Source organism: Sciurus vulgaris, assembly GCF_902686455.1.
Source record: "Sciurus vulgaris genome assembly, chromosome: 8".
Classification (NCBI taxonomy): Eukaryota; Metazoa; Chordata; class Mammalia; order Rodentia; family Sciuridae; genus Sciurus; species Sciurus vulgaris.
This window is the reverse complement of record NC_136468.1, coordinates 74,477,797-74,498,988: the sequence shown is the minus strand read 5'-3', so window position 1 is coordinate 74,498,988 and position 21,192 is coordinate 74,477,797. Positions and strand designations below refer to the sequence as shown.

The 21,192-nt window shown below is 41.1% G+C and overlaps 1 protein-coding gene across 1 annotated transcript in view; it reads right to left on the bottom strand.

The window, feature by feature from the left end:
- The window catches only part of IFRD1 (interferon related developmental regulator 1), a 60,261-nt gene extending 39,599 nt beyond the window's left edge, over window positions 1-20,662 (bottom strand). The window contains exon 1 of the mRNA XM_079149359.1: window positions 20,640-20,662. The gene's annotated coding sequence lies outside the window, so the exon portion shown is untranslated. The remainder of the gene's footprint in view (window positions 1-20,639) is intronic.
- Between the last annotated feature and the right edge of the window lie 530 nt (window positions 20,663-21,192).

Sequence of the window (21,192 nt, the reverse complement as noted above, 5' to 3'; positions counted from 1 at the left end):
CTAGCTTTTAGGGTCTGGATTGAAAAATCTGCTGATATCCATATTGGTTTCCCCCTGAATGTAATTTGGTTCTTTTCTCTCACAGCCTTTAAAATTCTGTCTTTATTTTGTATGTTAGGTATTTTCATTATAATGTGCCTTGGTGTGGGTCTGTTGTAATTTTGTGTATTTGGAGTCCTATAAGCCTCTTGAACTTGATTTTCCATTTCATTCTTCAGATTTGGGAAATTTTCTGATATTATTTCATTGAATAAATTGTTCATTCCTTTGGCTTGTTTCTCTAGGCCTTCCTCAATCCCAATAATTCTTAAATTTGGCCTTTTCATGATATCCCATAGTTCTTGTAGATTCTGTTCATGATTTCTTACCATCTTCTCTGTTTGTTCAACTTTGTTTTCAAGGTTAAATATTTTATCTTCAATGTCTGAGGTTCTGTCTTCCAGGTGTTCTATCCTATTGGATATGCTTTCTATGGAGTTCTTAATTCGGTTTATTGTTTCCTTCATGTCAAGGATTTCTGTTTGGTTTTTTTTCAAAATCTCTAACTCTTTATTGAAATGATCTTTTGCTTCCTGTATTTGCTCTTTTAGCTGTCGATTGGTGCGATCATTCAATGCTTGCATTTGCTCTTTCATCTCATCGTTTGCTTCTCTGATCATTTTAATTATGTACATTCTGAACTCCTTTTCTGTCATTTCTTCTGCCATGCTATCATTGGGTTTTATTGATGTAACATCTAGATTTGTTTGCAGCATTTTCTTCCCTTGTTTTCTCATATTGTTCAGGTATCAGTGGACCCCTGAGATATTGCAGATTTCCTCTATTGATTTATAATGTCCCTGAAGATTTCTAGTATATCCCCCCTTAGCCTTCAGTAGGCTGAAGTCATGGAGGAAGTTGATAATGCGGTGCTCCACAAGGAAGCTGCCTCTCTAGGAGTGGTGGCCTTCAGGTGGGGTATAATCCCTGCTAGTGGGCAGAGGTGCCTCCACTTGTTGACCAATGGTCATCCAAAGGGGACCTAGGCTGCGGGCTGAGGCAAGGACTGTTTGGGCCTGAGTCTCTGGTTTTACCGTCCTTGTGGGGAAACCTCACCCGGCAGGAAAGACTCACCCGGTGGGGAGGTCTCGCTGGTCAGTTCCCTCCTAGAGGTTCCCCTCAATTTACAGCTATCGCCTGGGCTGGGCTGCCTTCCTCTGTAAAGTTCCCAGGGGCCCGGCCCTACCTCCTGGGCCTGGGAGCCTCACCCTTTGCAGATGAATCTCCTTAGGCTGTCCCTCCTCAGAGAATCTGCCCGCAGGCCTGGAAGCTTCGCTCCGCCCTAAGCCTGTCTCTGTGCGGCTCTTCCACCAAGAAGCCTCCTAGATCCTGGGACCCTGCTCTGCACCTAATCGCCTGGCTATGCGGCCCCTCCTCTGAGCAGCCACCTGGGGCCCCGAACAATCGCTCTGAGTCCCAGAGACCCGCCACAGGCCTCTTCCTCCAGACAGCCGCCCAGTATTCTGGTGCGGTCACTAGGAGTCCAAGAAACTCACTTCATGCCTCCTCCTCCCACCAACCACCCGTAGCCCTGGGCAATCAATCACTCCGAGTCGAAGTGACCCTCCCCGTTCCTCCTCCTTCTCCAGATAACCCCCCGGGTGTTCAGGAGCGGTCGCTCTGAGTGGCTCTGAATCCACGTGACCCGCTGCACGGGTCCTCTGGGCAACCGCCCGGAGCTCTGGTACGGCCATTCAAGACCAAGCGACCCACCACACTTCTCCTCCAGGCAGCCCCCCTGTGTTCAGGAGCTGTCACTTTAAGTCCAAACAACTCACCACTCGCCTTCTCCTCTGAGCAGCCGCTTGGAGCGCTAATGCAGTCACTGTGAGTCCAAACGACCCGCCGCGCTCCTCCTCCTCCTCCTCCTACCTCTCCGGGCAGGCCCCGGTGTTCAGAAGTGGTCTGAGTCCAAACAGCTCACCACGTAGCCCCTTCTCTGGCAACCGTCTGTAGCTCTGGTGTAGTCACCCCGAATCCAAGCAGCCGCGCTCCTCTTCCTCCTCCTCGTCCTCAGGGCAGGCCCCGGGGTTCAGAAGCAGTCGCCCTGAGTCCAAACAGCTCGCTGCGGAGCTTCTCCTCTGGCAACCACCTGTAGCTCTGGTGCAGTCACTCCGAATCCAAGTGGCCACGTTCCTCCTCCTCCTCCTCAAGGCAGGCCCCGGTGTCCTGAGTCCACACAGCTCTCCTCGCCACTCCTCCCCTGGGCAGCCGCCGGAGCCCCAGTGGTTGCTCCGAGTCCCAGCGCTGTGCGAGCGGCCTCCTTTACGGCGCTCCCAGTTGTCTGAGTTCACTGCTCCAGCGGGGGGAGGGGTGTCTCATCGGCAGCTCTACTTCACAAAGTTCCCTGCGTTCCGGGACCACCGTCCCATCCGGGATGCCTCTCTAGTAGTGGTGGCCTTCAGGTGGGGTATATTCCCTGCTAGTGGGCAGAGGTGCCTCCACTTGTTGACCAATGGCTATGTGGCCCCTCATCTGAGCAGCTACCTGGAGCCCCGTACAGTTGCTCTGAGTCCCAGCAATCCACTGCACGCCTCTTCCTTTAGACAGCCACCCGGTGTTCCGGTGCGGTCACTAGGAGTCCAAGCAACTCACTGCATGCCTCCTCCTCCCGCCAACCGCCTGTAGCCCTGGGCAGTCACTCTGAGTCCAAGTGACCCTCCCCGTTCCTTCTCCTCCTCCAGGCAGCCCCCGGTGTTCAGAAGCGGTCGCTCTGAGTCCAAATAGCTCTCCTCGCAGCTCCTCCTCTGGGCAGCCGCCCGGAGCCCCAGTGGTTGCTCCGAGTCCAAGCGCTGTGCTGAGCGGCCTCCTCTACGATGCTCCCAGTTGTCTGAGTTCACTCCTCCAGTGCGGGGAGGGGTGTCTCGCCAGGCAGCTCTACTTCACAAAGCTCCCTGCGTTCCGGGACTACCGCCCCATCCGGGACGCCTCCCCAATGGGAGAGACTCACCCGGCTGCTTTGAGTTGGTCCCAAGTGTCTTAATATCTCCTCTTTTGAATCCTGAGTCCTGGAGCAACATGAAATGCAGCCACCCTCTAGGCCGCCATCTTGAAACCAATCAACCAAGAATCTTATACCCAGCAAAACTTACCTTCAAATTTGACAATGAAATAAAATCCTTATTATAAACAAAAGCTAAAAGAATTCACAAAAAAACAGCCAGCATTACAGAACATTTTCAGCAAAATATTCCATGAGGAAGAGATGAAAAACAAAGAAGCAAATCAGCAAAGGGAGGAATTATCCTAAAGGAATTGTCAAATAAAGGAGGAACCAAGTCATGTCAAATAAATAAATAAATAAATAAAATTTTAAAAATGAACCAAATGACCGGGCAACCAAATCATATCTCAATAATAACCCTGAATGTTAATGGCCTGAATTCATCAAAGGACATAGACTGGCATATTGGATTAGAAAGAAAGATCCAACAATTGTTGCCTGCAAGAGACTCACCACATAGAAAAAGATACCCATAGACTAAAGGTGAAAGGATGGGGAAAAACATACCATGCACATGGACTCAGCAAAAAAGCTGGAGTATCCATCCTCATTTCAGATAATGTGGACTTCAAGCCAAAGTTAGTCAGAAGGGATAAAGAAGAACATTTCATACTGCTTAAAGGAAGCATAAATCAGCAAGATACAACAATCATAAACATCTATGCCCCAAACAGTGGCTCATCCATGTATGTCAAACAAATCCTTCTCAATTGCAGAAACCAAATAGACCATAACACAATAATACTAGGTGATTTTAACATGCCTCTCTCACCACTGGACAGATCTTCCAAACAAAAATTGAACGAAGAAACCATAGATTTCAATAACACAATCAATAATTTAGACTTAACAGACATTTATAGAGTATACCATCCAACCAAGAGCAAATACACTTTCTTCTCAGCAGCACATGGATCCTTCTCTAAAATAGACCATATATTATGCCACAAAGCTAATGTTAGCAAATACAAGAAGATAGACACACAACCTTGTATTCTATCAGATCATAATGGATTGAAGTTAGAAATAAATGAAAGAGTAAAAAACAAACTACTCCAACACCTGGAGATTAAACAATATGCTATTATATGATGAATGGATAACAGAAGATATTAGGAAGGAAATTAAAAAATTCTTAGAGGTAAATGAGAACAAAGAAACAACATATCAAAATCTCTGGGACACTATGAAAGCAGTACTTAGAGGAAACTTTATTTCATAAAGCGCATTTAATAAAAGAAGTAAAACTCAACAAATAAACAATCTAACACTACAGCTCAAAGCCCTAGAAAAAGAAGAACAGAACAGCACCAAAAGTAGTAGAAGACAGGAAATAGTGAAAAACAGAGCTGAAATCAATGAAATTGAAACAAAAGAAACAATACAAAAGAAAATGTACAAAATAAATAGTTGGTTCTTTGAAAAAATAAACAAAATTGATAAACCCTTACCCACACTAACAAAGAGAAGACGAGAGAAAACCCAAATCACTAAAATTCGGAATGAACAAGGAAATATCACAATAGACACAATTGAAATACAAAACATAATTAGAAGCTATTTTGAAAATCTATACTCCAATAAAATAGAAAATTTCGAAGACATCAACAAGTTTCTAGAGACAAATGAATTACCTAAACTGAAGGAGGAGGACATACACAATTTAAATAGACCAATTCCAAGTAATGAAATAGAAGAAGTCATCAAAAGCCTACCAACAAAGAAAAGTCTGGGACCAGATGGGTTCTCAGCCGAGTTCTACAAAACCTTTAAAGAAGAGCTCATTCCAATACTTCTCAAAGTATTCCATAAAATAGAAGAGGAGGGAATCCTCCCAAACTCATTCTATGAAGCCAATATCACCCTGATACCTAAACCAGAGACACATCGAGGAAAGAAAATTTCAGACCAATATCCTTAATGAATATCGACGCAAAAATTCTCAACAAAATTTTAGCAAATCACATACAAAAACATATTAAAAAGATAGTGCACCATGATCAAGTGGGTTTCATCCCAGAGATGCAAGGTTGGTTCAACATCAGGAAATCAATAACTGTAATTCACCATATCAATAGACTTAAAGTCAAGAATCACAAGATTATTTCAATAGATGCAGAAAAAGCATTTGATAAAATACAGCATCCCTCATGCTCAAAACACTAGAAAAAATAGGGATAGTGAGAACATTCCTTAACATTGTAAAGGCCATCTATGCTAAGCCCATGGCCAATATCATTCTAAATGGTGAAAAACTGAAAGCATTCCCCCTAAAAACTGGAACAAGGCAGGGATGCCCTCTTTCACCACTTCTATTCAACATCGTCCTTGAAACTCTAGCCAGAGCAATTAGACAAACCAAAGAAATTAAAGGGATACGAAGTGGAAAAGAAGAACTCAAACTATTCCTATTTGCTGATGATATGATTATGTACTTAGAGGAACTAGGAAATTCCACCAGAAACTTTTAGAACTCATAAGTGAATTCAGTAAAGTAGCAGGTTACAAGATCAATGCTCATAAATCCAATGCATTTTTATACATAAGTGATGAATCTTCAGAAAGAGAAATTAGGAAAATTACCCCATTCACAATAGCCTCGAAAAAAATAAAATACTTGGGAATCAATCTCACAAAAGAGGTGAAAGACCTCTACAATGAGAACTACAGAACACTAAAGAGAGAAATTAAAGAAAACTGTAGAAGATTGAAAGATCTCCCATGTTCTTGGATAGGAAGAAGTAATATTGTCAAAATGGCCATACTACCAAAAGTTCTATACAGATTCAATGCAATTCCAATTAAAATCCCAATGACGTACCTTACAGAAATAGAGCAAGCAATTATGAAATTCATCTGGAAGAATAAGAAACCCAGAATAGCTAAAGAAATCCTTAGCAGGAAGAGTGAAACGGGGTATCGCAATACCAGATCTTCAACTCTATTACAAAGCACTAGTAACAAATACGGCATGGTATTGGTACCAAAATAGACAGGTAGATCAATGGTACAGAATAGAGGACACAGCTATCCCACTCCTTGGCCTATACCCAAACGACTTAAAATCAGCATACTACAGAGATACAGCCACATCAATGTTCATAGCTGCTCAATTCACAATAGCCAGATTGTGGAACCAACTAGATGTCCTTCAATTGATGAATGGATAAAGAAACTGTGGTATATATATACAATGGAATATTACTCAGCCATAAAGAATGGTAAAATTATGGCATTTGCAGGCAAATGGATGAAATTGGAGGATATCATGCTAAGTGACATAAGCCAATCTCAAAAAACCAAAGGACGAATGATATCGCTAATAAGTGGATGATGACACATAATGGGGGGAGGGAGGGGTTAGTGTTAGGGTTAGAGTTAGGGTTAGGGAGGGGGGCAAGAATGAAGGAAGGAAGGACTGTATAGAGGGAAAAGAGGAGTGGGAGGGTGGGGGGAAGGGAAAAAATAACAGAATGAATCAAACAACATTACCCTATGTAAATTTATGATTACACAAATGGTATGCCTTTACACCATATACAAACAGAGAAACAACATGTATCCCATTTGTTTACAATAAAAAAAAATAACCGAAATTATGAAAGGCATCTTGCCATGTGAACCATAATAAATATTTATTCATAGCACAATAGCATCCAAAACTAGAAGTACTGAGTTGGTATTTGAAAGCTCTCCAAAAAAGTTGTTAAATGATACAGGATGATTCAAAAAGAATTGAACACTTCCAAATGTATTATATGTTGAATATTGCTTATCTAAAATACTTGGGACCATAAGTGTTTCATGACAATCTGAAATATGAAGTGCTCCAAAATCCAAGGATTTGGGGATTTTTCAGGTTTGGATTACTTGACTTTTTTTCAGTTTCAGATAATACACAACCCTGCATGAACCAAACTGCCAATAGCCTTTTCACTGTTTAACTACATGGAAAGTATTAGGTTTTAGCCACATGTTTATATTTGTTAAATGTCAAATTATTTTTTAATCATTTTGTACAGTAGTTTGGGCATGTAATTTGAGTTCTAAAAACTTTCCAAGATGAAATTTAGTGTGTGAAAGCCCTGAAGTTCTGTGCAAAACTATCATTATTTGATGCCAGGTGCAGTGGCAGACACCTCTAATCCCAGCATCTTGGGAGGCTTAGGCGGGAAGATCATAAGTTCAAAGCCAGCATCAGCAACTTAGTGAGGACCTAAGCAACTAAGTGAGACCCTGTCTTAAAATAAAAATTAAAAAGAGCTGGAGATGTGACTCAGTGGGTAAGCACCCCTGGGTTCAATCCACAGTACCAAAACAAAACAAAGACTGGAAAACAAAAAAACTATTGTTTGCTTGAGAGTTGAAGTTACTTATTTGATCCCTAATTACAATTTGTCTTTCTGTATTAACATGGAATCAATAAAATTTTTCACCTAAAAGAATTTACTGTGATGATGTATTTACTTACTATTGAGTTAATCTGAAAGTAATTAAGAATTTAATAAACTCCTATCATTTTTAAAGGCCTGGAGTAGACATATTAAAAGCATGGTATCATATAAAGTATACTATAATCCTGGCTATAGCAGCACCATTATCATCTTTCTTGCCCAGGAACCCAGGTTCACTCCTAGTTCATAGAAAATCTCTTTCTAATGGATACCAATTTTAAAGAGAATCCTTAATGCCCTTCCTTTTGGTAGGAGTGAGGCAGTCCTGCTATGGAAAGCACTGTTTGGTATGGGGAATGCAAGCTAGATTTCAACCCCTCACCAGCTCAGCTGGGTACCTTTGCGCAATGCACAAAATACTCAGTATACACAGCAGTACCACAGGGACCTCAATGAAAGTGAGACTACACTGTGGCTCTTCAATACTTTCACTAATTAAAATACCATGAGCAGAAAGCAAGACATGCTCTTATGTTATAAAAATAAGAATCATATTTAGCCGATTGTAAGATCCACGACACGCTTGGTCAGGGGTTGTGGCTCTGTTGTAGGAGGCTTGACTAGTACACTCAAGGCCCTGCATTCAATCCCCAGTACGGGGAGGGGAGAGCCTAAAGATCCACATTATCTGCATGATTTAACTATTTAACATCTCAGAAATTGAAGTATCTTATGGTGCTTCACCAATTCTGTTGTTGAATAAAACAAAAAAGATTAAGAAAGTGAATTTATTCTATTTATTGTCTTTCCACTGAGAATAATATATCATTTTCTACTTCAAAGATGATATGCTATAAACCTATTAAATAGAACACTTTCCCTTGTCCTCTGTTTTCAAAGACTCCTTAGACTAAAATAATCCCTCCTTAATCCCCAAGCAGTTTGTTTATGCTCTTTTTGTGGCCTTGTGATGTTCTGCTTTGTGCCGTATTATAATTTACTTTTCTCGCCTACTGACGTGCATGCCCCCAAAGCCCAAGGCCCGCGGACCTTTATCCTCTAAGCTTACCCTAGGCAGCAGACTGATCAGCTGGAAGCAGCATGGGCTCTGGAGCTAAGATGACAAGCATTCAGAACTTGGCCCTGCTGTCGACTAGCTCTGTGGTCTTGGAAGCTATTTAACCTCTCTGAGTCCAAGTTCCTTATTTATAAAATGGGGATAATAGTATTAACACATGGGATTGGTATGAAAAGTTTAAAAATGTGCCAAGTTTTAAAGGATTAGCACTGACCAGATTCCTTATGATGCTCTGTTACCATTTTTCAGAAGCAGCATAAATTTTGGGTGGATCAAATCCTGGCCTGGTCACTTAGTATATCCCCTAATTACAAGTTACTTCCCTACACTTTAGCTCCTACGTGCCAGGAAAATCAGGATCTGGTCTATCTTGTTCACTGTTATGTCCTTAGCATCTGAAACAGAGCCTGATGCATAGTTATTGAATGAACCAATGAATGAATGTAACATAAAGATCATTCCTTACAGCACTGTTAAAAGAATTACCAAAAAAAAAAAAAAAAAAAAAAAAAAAAAAAACCCACGAAGTACCACTTATAGCATATGATAACTGGTCTTTGATGGTCAAAAATTGGATGCAAAGAAGTAGAATGCAAAAAGTGTCATGGGCATTCATTCTCATGTTAATTACAGAAGAGGCAATAAGAGGACATGACTAAGTGGCTGGCCTGATGACTAATATCTTCTAGTATGAAATTGCCCTCATACCTCCAACACAAAATTACTATAGGCAGCAAGAATCATTTGTTCACATAGTAAGTATTATTGAGCACTTAGGATGGATAAACTATGAACAAGTACAACTTTGTCAGGGACATGGAGATGCTTGCCTTCTAGGAATGGAGGCCTCAGATGACTGGAGTTTTCACATATAGGAGATTCCAGAAAGATCATAACAAGTAGGCAGGATACTTGGTAGCCCCTTTCCTTATTTCAAATACTACTTTCATAACTGTGATTTCTCTACCTCCACCCAACAAGGAGGGAGCAATCCCTATGACCTTTGGTTTTAAATGCAGATAGCATAGAAATAAATTATGTGAGGATATAGATATGCTTAAGCCAATCCAAACATTACACAAGGCATACATGAATTCAAACATCACACGGTACCCCATAAATCTGTACACTTTTTACATTTTTGTCTATCGGTTCTAAAAATAAATTAATAAAAAGAAAAAAGAAATAGGTTGTGGAGGGCAGGGCAGGCATTTCCTACTGCCCTGGATTCTTCCCTCCCATTATTACAACATAATGGAAAGGAGGAGGATAGGAAAGAGGACTTCCCAGAGGCAGGGATGGGTGCTAGGAGGGTCAACGGCAGCTGGGAATCTAAAAATAAATGATGGCACCACATTTGTAACCTGGAATTTATATGATCTCACCTAAAACATTCCAGACTGATGTGTATCCTTCTTGTTTTCCAACGTAGATAAGGGAGTGGTACTGAAGCCCTATTTATAGAGGAGGAGGAGTACAGGGCTGTTATGCCAAATTCTCAATTTGAATTTTACTGCCATACATTTATATGCTGAATCATTCAATCTACATTCAAAAAATAATATGATGTATAGTTATCTGTCTTCATTTAGTAATTTCTAGGCTAAAAGTAGTCTCCTGGTCCAGACTTAAGCTCACTCAGCTCCCTTTGCACCCTGGAAGCCACTAATGATGGAAGCACGTTTCTGGCCAAAACAGGGAACATAAGACACCGGTTATATCAGCAACGCAGCTGGAAAAATAATGAGCAGAAAATACCCTAGGATCAAGGATACAACAAAGGAAGAAGGTGGGAGGCCAGAGAAGGGGGGATAAGAGAAGAAAGAGGGAGAAAGGAAAGAAATGGCAAATTAACAAGTTCCATCTTCCTCAATGATTAATTATGTCAAACACTGAACGGAAGGGGCTCTGAGGAATGGTCCTTCCTTATTCACTGATCTTTGGGGAACATCTATGTGGATTAACTGGGGAACATGATGCTGAATTGTATGATACACAGAGAATTCTCTGTTTCAGGCACTGGACGACATAAGTGGCCAGGGCTTCTGGAAACCTCCGTTCTGCAAACAGGTGATGGAGATCTTTGACATCCTCTTGGCTCCTTCTATATAAAATACCTCCTACTCTGCCCCCTCCCATGTAGCCAACCCCAGATGGAACAGAGACAGAGAAAGGATGAAAGACGGTTAGGAGTGAATGTGTGTGTGAAATGGAATTAGCCTCCTTCCTGGACATGAGCTCATTAGTGTTTATTCTGAATAGAACAAATGTGAAACACTTCTCTATTCTCTGGTCTTCCAAGGGAAGCAGAGATCAGAGCTAATTCTGTGTGTGTCTGAAAGCTTAGTCTTTTACCAAGTTCTCCTTCCTACCTCCTTCTGAAAATCCTCAAGGAATGTGTACTTGCTCCACACTTCTGCCCTGGCTGCTGCTTGTCCTCCTTAGGCAGCAGCGTGGAGCCAGGCTGTTGCTTAGGCCTTCAGCAGGCCATCCTTTGCCATCTCATAACCACCTCCCCAGGTTGCTGCCAGGCTCCCCTTTCTGCTTTACTCTAGCCACCAACACACGCCCATCCCTGACTCCTCCAAAGCACCTCAAACATCAAAAGTTTGGGGATAAGAAAAAGGAATTAAGAGAGAAAACAGAGGAGCTGGGGATATAGCTCAGTTGGTAGTGCTTGCCTAGTATGCACAAGGCCCTGGGTTCAATCCCCAGCACCACATACACACACACACACACACATAGAAAAAACAGTATTTTCTCAAAAATGAACTGGATTCCAAGCTTCTTTACCTGCCCCAGGCCACACCTGCTCAATGTTTCTTAGGACTGAAATTTTTTTGTTTCCTTGTAGAAATGATTTTTCCTTTTATGTAAAATAATGATAGCACCCCCAAGTGCTTTATCCAAGAGAAGTCCTTAGGGCTAGGCAGGTGCAGTCAGCCTCACTGCACCTTTGATTTGTATCTTTCAACCTGTTACAAGATGTGAAGACTGAAGTGCAAAGAAGGGACCTGAGAGAGATCTGGTATGAAACATTAGCACCATATGCCAAGGCTCAGAAGTGTCCGCTAAAAGTAACATTCTAACTTTGTTTTATCTCAGTAACAACTTCTCTTATAATAGGTTATCTTCTTATTAGAAAAACTGAAGGACTGTCAGTAGAAAATTTAACTAGGCTGCAATTTTTGCAATTTGAGGTTGTACGGCATGTTCTTTTTTAGAAAGATGCTAGGCCTCCCTTATCCCTAAAAAAAGAATGTGGTCAGGCTGTCTTGTGTATTGAGATTGTTAAGATAATAAATTGATATTATGAGTCCCATTTTAGTGTGTCTGAGTGAGACTCTGTTGATGCAGACGGAACATTATGGAGAAGAAAAGTTTAGAAAATGAAATTAGGTTTTTCATACATGGGGTAGCAACCAATCACATAACAAAAATCCTCAGAAGTAATTTATCAGCTGACAATGCAGTGAACAACAATGAAGACAACACTTCTTTCAGATGGGAGAATGGCCCGGGACAACTCTGTGACTACAGATGATAGCATGTTATATCCCAGATACTAGCACTATTGAATTATTAACGTTCAAAGTTTCATACTCTAAAACACAAATTGCCTTTGACTTGATATTATGAAAAACAGAATTTTAAAGTGTGATCACATGCTAAATATGCCCCACAGTCACAGTAAAGAGTGATGTTTGCATGTGCCAGATGGTTTCCACAGGTCTGAACACCACAAACAGCAATTGCCACTGAATTTCCAAGTTTGAGATTTGAGAAGTCTTTAAAGACAAAAAAGTCACTGTTGGTATAAAACACAGCAAGAAAATGAGTGGCCAACAAGAAGTCTCAACAGAATAACCTCAATGAGAGCAGCTCTAACAGGTCTTAAAGAACTAAAGGCTAAACATTTTATAAATGACTTTCCTGCTTATTGATAGACAGGTCAATGCTCTTGTTCTGAAACTATGAATTTTGTTGGGAAATTAATTTTTAGAGCGCACAGGTGAAGGGCAACCCCAAAGTAAAGTTGACAAGTTGATAAAGGTCACAGGCATGATGACAGTAGCTTCTGAGGATAGAACTGACATTAAGTCAGCTGTTTCTTCCCTGAAGACTGATTTAGTGGTAATCAGAAGGATGAACTGAAGGGGGATGGGCTGGAGTTGATTCGGGTTTTGTGTGCCTGAGTTGGTTTCAGCTTAAAGAGGGTGTGGGCCCTCTTTTAAAAAAAGAACAGACAACATTGTTAGGGCCCCTCCCAGAGCCTTCGAAATGGCCCCTACAAGAGAGAGATCCGAAGGTGAAGCTTCCTCACCTTCACAATCAATCACCTCATGGGAAGGTGGCAGCGAAAACCACCAACACTGTCTCCTTTGTCTAGCTGGAGAGAGCTGGAGCCCCAAGAGTCGTCTTTCATCCTTCCTCTTATTTCCTCTTCATTTGCCAAGCCATGCCCATTCTGATTCTTAACTATTTCTCAGATTTCTTTCTTTCTTCATTCCTAAACCTTAGATCTAACCATCGGCACCTCTAACTATTCCACTGCAGATAGCCTACAAACTGGTCCCTCACCGGAGCAACCCAGAATACTGTATCTGCAGGTAGATCTGACAACTTCATGCTTCTGTCATTAAAGCCTCTTAAGGAAAAAGCATAAGTATCCTCAGCATGACAAGCAAAGCCTCTACCACCTCATTCTCTGTCCCTCACCTCACCTCCTTCAGCTCCTGACAACCAGCTTTGCCCTTTCTACCATCAATACCATACTGTCTGAAGTTCCTTGCAGATATCCTTGATGTTCTCACATCTGGGTCTATGGTTCCCAGCTAACCTCTTGGGCATGGAGCCACCTTCCTTTACCCCTATACCTCCTCCATTCTACCTCACTTTACAAGGCTCACTTTCTCCTGGGGACCTTCACCCCTCTTCCCCCATGGAGACAGGTGCCTTCCTCTGTAGTCTTGCCTGCAATGCTCTGTCGAGGCACTTAGCACACTATATTCCAGGTGCTTGTTTGCATCTGTCTCACCTCCCCTCTCCAGGGTGAGCCCTCTGGGAGTGGGAACCACATCTGATTTATTTTTGTGTCCCCAATACATGGCAGAATATAGGTCTTCATGAGGTATTTTTGAATCAAAGAGCAAATTAATGACTAAATCAACTCCTTGATGAGTCATTCTCTGTGACTGAGTATAGAAAGACAAGAGATCAGAGAACTTAATCCTGGGGTGTGCCTAAGCTCGCAGGTAAGAGAAAGACAAGAAGACAGTTAAACACAGGCTACTGAGACTCATTCATCAGAAAAGCAGGAGGAACATCAGGAATTGTTTGTGTTGTCATCTTTCTTCTTACCAGTAAGTTAAGTTTCTTCACTGAATGAATACTCCTTTTTTTTTTTTTTTTTTTTTTTTTTTTTTGATTGTTGCCAGGGATTAAACCCAGGGCATTGTGCTTGAAGGCACGCACTCTACCAACTGAGCTAAATCCCCTGCCCGCTGAATATTATTTTTTAAACAAGAGGTAAAGGAGTTTACATGGTACTCACTAAGCTGCTATAATAAAGGGACCCCAAAATGTACTTATAAAAGTAAAATGTGAGTTTATTTATTTCTCATGTAAAGATGCAGAGGTAATGAGCCCAGGGCTCAAGGAGCAGCAGAAAGAACAAAAGGGGAAGGATGAGACAAACTGTTAGCTTTAGGGAAGCCAGAAGTTTCCCCTAGGTCCTGGCCACATGCCACATCCAGCTGCAAGGGAGATTGGGAAATGCAGTCTGCAGTTGAGCCCACATGCGCAGTAGAAACTTGGAAGAGTTTTACCCATGAAAGGAGGAAAGAGGAGGAATACCAGACAACTAGTGGTCTGATGTAAAGTGTTTTATTTCTACAAACAAAAGAGAGTATTTTAGAAAAGTAGTAGCAAAAGCCAAAGCCAGATTTCATGGGATTGAAAGTTAATAGGCAACAAAACAAATGAAAATAAAAAGCACAGACCACTTCTTCAAGTTTAATACTAAATGAAAGAAGAGAACTAGAATGTTAAAGGAACTACAGAGTTACCCAAGATTTTATTTTGTTTGTTTTGTTTTTTTCCTGTAGGAGGAATACCTGAACTCATTTGAAGATGTCAATGGAGAGAAAGACAAAAATGTCAGCAGCCTAAACCTGGACATTTGGACTTGTTAAGTCAAAAGGATGCCTGTCCTGGTGCAGGTGGAAGGATGGATCGGAGAACAGTACAGAGACTATGATGGAGTGGAAAGGAAGTTAGATTGGGAAGTTCGTAGTGCCCACCAGCTCTCCAGATTCTCCTGCTCTGAACTCTAAGCTCCAAACTTCCCAATCCCTAATGTTACTCAACTACATTCTCCCAAAATATTACCCTGTGACACAGTCCTCCCTATCCTCTGCTTTGCAAAGACAATGACTCAGACCATAAAGTATCAAAAAATCTTCAAATCATTTACTTGTTCATAAATAAATGAATCTAAGCCTCCTTAATTCTTTTATTTCTACAGTCTTCATTCAGTACATAAACAAAGATCACCTTCTTCATTCCTCCAGTTAAGGATATAGAAGCAAATAAGACAAAGTCCTTAATTTGGTGGAGTCTGATCTTGAGGTCAATGTGTACATTTTAATGATAACCTTTGGAAGACAATGTCCCTGCCTCTGTTGCCTTACTGTAATCATGCAAAATTTATGGAAAGTAGGAGATGGGGTCTCAGTATGAAAGATGCTTCTCCAGTGACACTGGAATATACACCTGTTCCCCAGTAGCTACAAGAATCCAAAGCCAGATAATAAATCCATGTTGATAACAAACTGACAAATTTCTAGAGACATATGACCTACCCGGACAGAACCAGGAGGACATACACAATGTAAACAGATCAATTTCAAGCAATGAAATAGAAGATGCCATCAAAGGCCCACCAATCAAGAAAAGCCCACGACCAGATGGATTCTCAGCCAAGTTCTATAAGACCTTCAAAGAAGAATTAACACCAATACTCCTCAAATTATCCCATGAAATAGAAAAGGAGAGAATCCTTCTAAACTCATTCAATGAGACTAGAATCAACCTGATACCAAAATCAGAAAAAGACACATCAAGGAAAGCAAACTTCAGACCAATAACTCTGAAGAACATAGATACAAATATACTAAATAAAATTTTGACAAATCACATACAAAAACATATTAAAAAGATAGTGTACCACAATCAGGTGGGGTTCATCCCAGGGATGCAAGATTGGTTCAACATATGGAAATCAATAAAAGTAATTCATCACATCAATAGATTTAAAGACAAGAATCACATGATTATCTCAATATATGCAGAAAAAGCATTTGTCAAAATACAGCCCCCCCCCCCATGCTCAAAACACTAGAAAAACTAGAAATAGTAGAAACATACCTCAACATTGTAAAAGCTATCTATGCTAAATCCAAGGCAAATGTCATTCTAAATGAAGAAAAATTGAAAGCATTCCCTCTAAAATCTGAAACAAGGATACCCTCTTTCACCACTTCTATTCAACGTAGTCCTAGAAACTCTAGCCAGAGCAATTAGACAGACCAAAGAAATTAAAGGGATACAAACAGAAAAAGAAGAACTCAAACTATTTGCTGATGATGTGATTCTATATTTACAAGAGCTAAAAAATTCCACCAGAAAACTTCCAGAACTCAAAACTGAATTCAGCAAAGTAGCAGGATATAAAATCAACACCCATAAATCAAACACTTTCCTATACATGAGTGATGAATCTGCTGAAAGAGAAATTAGGAAAACTACCCCATTCACAATAGCCTCAAAAAATAAATAAATAAATAAATAAATAAATAAATAAAACACTTGGGACTCAATCTAACAAAAGAGGTGAAAGACCTCCACAGTGAAAACAAAACACTAAAAAAAAAAAATTTTTTTTAAATCTTAGAAGATAGAAAGATCTCCCATGCTCCTAGATAGGCAGATTAACATTGTCAAAATGGCCATACTATCAAAATGTTACACATATTTAAGGCAATTCCTATTAAAATCCCAATGACATTCTTCATAGAAAGAGAAAAAGCAATCATGAAATTCATCTGGAAAAATAAGAGGCCTAGAATAGCCAAAGCAATCCTTAGCAAGAAGTGAAACAGGAGACATCACAACAGCAGAACTTAAACTATACTACAGAGCCATAGTAACCAAAACCACTTGCTACCAAAAAAGACATGTAGACAATGATACAGAATAGAAGATACAGAGACAAACCCACATAAATACTGATATCTCACGTTAGACAAAGGTGCCAAAAATACTGGAGAAAAGATACCCTCTCCCCAAACGGTGTTGGGAAAACTGGAAATCCATTTGTAGCAAAATGAAATTAAACCCCTCTCTCTCTCACCCTGCATGAAACTCAACTAAGTGGATGAAAGACTTAGGCACGAGAACAGCAACCCGGTGCCTAGAAGAAGTACACCCAAATCTCCACCGTGTCTGCTTCGGAACTGACTTCCTTAACAAGACTCCTAAGGTGGAAAATCAAGAATCAAACTAAAAAGCTTCTTCGCAGTAAAGGAAACAATCAATAACATAAAGAGAGAGCCTACAGAATGGAAGAAAATCTTTACCACACGTACCTCAGAGCACTAATCTCCAAGATATATAAAGAACTCAAAAAACTTAACACCAAAAAACAACCCAAACAATAAATGGGCTAAGGAACTGAACAGACACTTCAGAGAAGAAGAAATACAACCGATCAACAAATATATGAAAAATATTCAACGTCTCTAGTAATTAGAGAAATGTAAATCAAAACTACACTGAGATTCCATCTTGCTCCAGTCAGAATGGCAATTATCAAGAATACAAGCAACAATAAATGTTGGTGAGGATGTGGGAGAAAAGGTACACTCATATATTGTTGGTGGAACTATAAATTGGTGCAACCACTACAGAAAGCAATATGTAGATTCCTCAGAAAACTTGTAATGGAACCATCATTTGACCCAGTTATCCCCCTCCTCAATTTAGGACTTAGAAATCAGCATCCCACAGTGACACAGTCACATCAATGTTTATAGCAGTTCAATTCACAATAGCTAAACAATGAAACCAACCTAGGTGCCCTTAATAGATGAATGGAATATTACTCAGCCTTAAAGAAGAATGAAATTATGGCATTTGCCAGAAAATGGATGGAATTGGAGAATATCATGCTAAGCAAAATAAGCCAATCCCAAAGAACCAAAGGCCAAATGTTTTCTCTGACATGTGGATGCTAATTCACAATCAGGGTTGGGGGCTAGGGGTACTTTGGATTAGAGGGGAGTGAAGGGAGGGGATGGGAAGGGGGTTGGAAGGATAGAATGAATCATATGTTATTACCCTTTGTGCATATATGATCACGTGACCAGTGTAACTCTACATCATATACAACCAGAATAATGAGATTTTACACTCCATTTATGTATGATGTGTCAAAATGCATTCTACTGTCATGTATAACTAAATAGAACAAATTTTAAAAATCCAGAAGTAGATAATAAATCCATGGATCGTATACATGAAAAATGAAGATAACAAAACATATCCACCTTGAAGAGATGTTAGGAAGATAAATGTGGAGAGAAGGCTGTGCCCTGCTCTGAGTTATTCCATGATGTATTGAACGGCAGTTTTCAGGTTGTACCTAGCCCTGAGTTACTCCACTTTATAAAGCAGCAGTTTGCACTGAGCTACTCCATTTTAAGTACGAGTTCTAAGGCAGAATGACTTGTTAATTTGCCTGGGAAAATAGATAACCACCAGATGTTGGACATACAGAACTTATTAAAAAGAATAACCTCCAGCTGCAAAGCACAATCATAAGGCCCAAGCTAATTAAAAAATGACCACCTGTGACCTTATTGAATTGAATCAGAAGCACATGGATGCATGGACATATAAGATTCTTATCACAGAAACCAGGCCCATGAGTCTATCAGACACACCAGACCACCAAATGATGCACTCCCTTCACCTGAAATACACAAAAGGAAGGAAACCAAGACCATGTTACAGAGGCACACACTAACCAGTCATCTTATCAGACACCTCCTTGACAGGTGACAAGGAACCCCTGACTCCTTTCCCAGAGGTGTCAGCTCAGCCCTATGTCTCTGCTTGACATGGCATCCTTGCAAACGCCTTGCTGTCACCTTGAACAAGGTCTGTGCCCAGAACAGCTCCACACCTCCAACAAGCTCTTAGACTGGTGGGTTATCTCATCTGGCCCCCCACAGTGACTCTTTTGCAGCTATCTGTATCAGCTCTTTTCCTTTGTTCTGCCTCTTTAACTCTGTGGCCACTACTAACCCTTTCTTAGATTGTGTAACCTATAAATCATTGGGTAAAGTGTGATATTCGACTTGAATATTCTAGATATTAGTAATTAAGATTGGAGTGGAATAAAGAATCCATAACTGCCCTGCTCATGTTACCAAGTGAACCAAAATACTCTGATGTAACTTATAAATCTATTGTTAGTCAATAAATTCTGATACTGTGGAAAGACACTCTCCAAAGGTATATAGCTGGCTCAGTGAACAATGTCCTAGAAAGCAGTTTGCATGGCATACAGGACCAGTGAGCTTAGCTACCTGGATTTTCTACAAGTGGCATATAATTTCCCTTCTTCTATTCTTCTAGCCTCATCACCCTTTGGGTCTGTTTGCTTTTCATTTTCTCCACTTTCTCCTGCATATGATCACCTTCTGGCTTTGTTTAATCTCAACAAACCATTTCCAGTCTCTGCCAGGCAGTACTGAGTACAGGTTAAGTACTTGTACATCCAAAGTCTTGAGTGAGACTCCTCAGTCCTTGAATAGTTTAACATCTCCAAGCCTCTGTCTTCTCTTCTGCAAATGGGAATGGTTGTGGTCAGCTTCTGAGAATTACATGAGGTGTCTGTGTAAAGTTCTCCACACAATGTTGGCACCTAGCAATTGCTAATAAGCCTTAATAACTATGGGACAGTGCTACCAGATAAAGCAGCTGGCATCTGCCCAAAGTCTGACCAGTGCCAACTGTTGATTCAAGTAAAACAAAAGTGATAAAGGAACATCAAATACTGGGATGCGTTACTCACATCCCTTCCAGAACAACCTTTGTACTATGCAGACCTGGAATGAACCAGGAGCTAGAAGGAGAGCAGTCCAGTTTTAACAGCAGTCAGCCTTGCTAGGGCCTCCTGGGGTTGGCCTTCATAATAATAGGAAGTGCTGAGTCACCTGCCCCTGGGTGGCGTGGGGGGTGGGGACAGGACTGAAATCCTCCGTGGCAGGCCTCATGGCAGAGCATTCCAGGGCCTACTCTGTCCACTCTGGTCTCCTGACCCACTTACAGCTGACCTCTTTGTCTCAGTCCCTTTTATGCTTCAATCTCTCTCCCATTATCGAGCTGGTTATTTTCCTTCTCTGAACAGCCTCCTGATCTCAAAATGAACAGGTGCCCTTACAGATACCTGGAGTTTCCACCTTCAGATCAGGGGGTACCTTGAGCAGAAACAAGCACGACCTCTTTCCTAGGACATTACTCTGATTCTTCTTTTAGAAGAGTTAAATGAGGGGGAGGAGGAAGCAAATAAAAGAACTGCATAAAGTAAGATGGAAGAAAGTGAAGCTGTGGGGGGAAACTAGATGTGTTTTCTAGAAGACAGAGTGCAGCTCCTTTCTTAATTTCCTGATCTTATCTATGCCATCTAAGAGCGCTTTCAGAGTTATAAGGATGGCTTGCCATCTATTCTCTGATATAGATTCTCCCTTTAATAAATAAAAGTTTTGGTGACTAATTGACCCTTGGTCTACTGTTGGACTGTGAGATGAATGGCTTGTTCTGATGTTTAGGCTGCACAGCTCTGTGGCAGACTGCAGGTGTCATGAGTTACAGAGCTATTTAACACTAGCAGAAAAGAAGCAACGCAGGAAGTTCCTTTGAGCTTCTTTGCTAACTGAGCAACCAGGCCTGGGAAAAATACTTCAATCCTGCTGCTTTAGTCAGCTTTTTTGCTACTGGGACTAAATGACCCAAACAGAATAATTGTAGAGGAGGAAAAGTTTATTTGAAGGCTCACAGTTTCAGAGGTCTCAGTCCATAGACAGCTGGCTCCATTCCTCAGGGCTCAAGATGAGGCAGAACATCAGGGCATAAGAGTGTGGCAGAGGGAAGCAGCTCGCAAGATGATCGGAAAGCAGAGGGACCAAGCTCAACTCATCAAATATATACCCCAAAGCCACGCCCCCAATGCCCCACCTCCTCCAGCCACACCACACTTGCCTTCAGTCACCACTCAATCCCATTTGGTGATTAATTAACTGATTGGGTGAAGGCGCTCATAACCCAATCATTTCTCCTCTGAACCTTGTTGCAATATCTCACGAGTGAGCGTTTCGGGGACACCTCACATCCAAACCACAACACTTGAAGTCTTGAACATACTACTTTCAGCTCCATGTGTTCATGTTCCTTTCTAAGCCTCACTTCCTGTTTTCTCACTTGTGAAATGTGGAGTGGTTAGAAGTCTCAGGCATGAGGATCAGGTGCTCACAAATGTCCCTCTTGCTCCTCTTGCAACCCTGACCACAACCTTTGCAAGTGACAGGACATAGGAGGGGCTGGGAGGTTCA